Source organism: Meleagris gallopavo, chromosome 20 (assembly GCF_000146605.3).
Source record: "Meleagris gallopavo isolate NT-WF06-2002-E0010 breed Aviagen turkey brand Nicholas breeding stock chromosome 20, Turkey_5.1, whole genome shotgun sequence".
Taxonomy (NCBI): Eukaryota; Metazoa; Chordata; class Aves; order Galliformes; family Phasianidae; genus Meleagris; species Meleagris gallopavo.
The window spans coordinates 7960831-7961440 of NC_015030.2; positions in this window are offsets into that span (position 1 = coordinate 7960831).

Below are 610 nucleotides of genomic sequence, written 5' to 3' on the forward strand. Positions count from 1 at the left end.
GGTCGTCATGGAAGCGGGAGTGGGGGTGGGGAGAGTTTGTGCCTCAAGGCCGGGCCTGGTTTCCTGATGCGAGTCTCGCGCTTTTGCCCCGTGACGGGCCCAGCTCGCCGGCACGGTGCGGCCCAGGCCTCTCCTCCTGGCTTTCCTCGCCTGCTGGCAGAGCTCGGGCCGCGAAATGGCGGCGCGGTCCCTCCGGGCGGCCCTGCTTCGAGCAGTGCGGGCGCTGCTGCTGCGGTTCTACCCTCATCACCCTGAAGGGCAGGCGGTTGTGTTGTGTTTTCACGAAGAAAATTAGGAGGGGAGAGGAGAGGCCTGGCTCTTGCGGCAGGAGAGCAGGGCAGTTCTTGGCCTCGCGGGCCCGGCCTGTGCCGTTCAGCAGCAGGGAGAGCTGGGCGTGCATCGAGGTGTTGTTGTGGGGGGGTTGGCTGTAAGCAGACGGGTGACGTGGCTTGTTAGGGAGCTGCAAAACGACGAGATAATTTCCAAGGGCAATAAGGTTGGAAGATGTATTAGAAGTGAGATTTAGAATTTTTGCTTAGTGAAGCCTTGTGTGCTGTTAGCTGGTAGTGTACAGTTTCTTTAAGACATTGGCTGGGGGAGGTGAGTAACT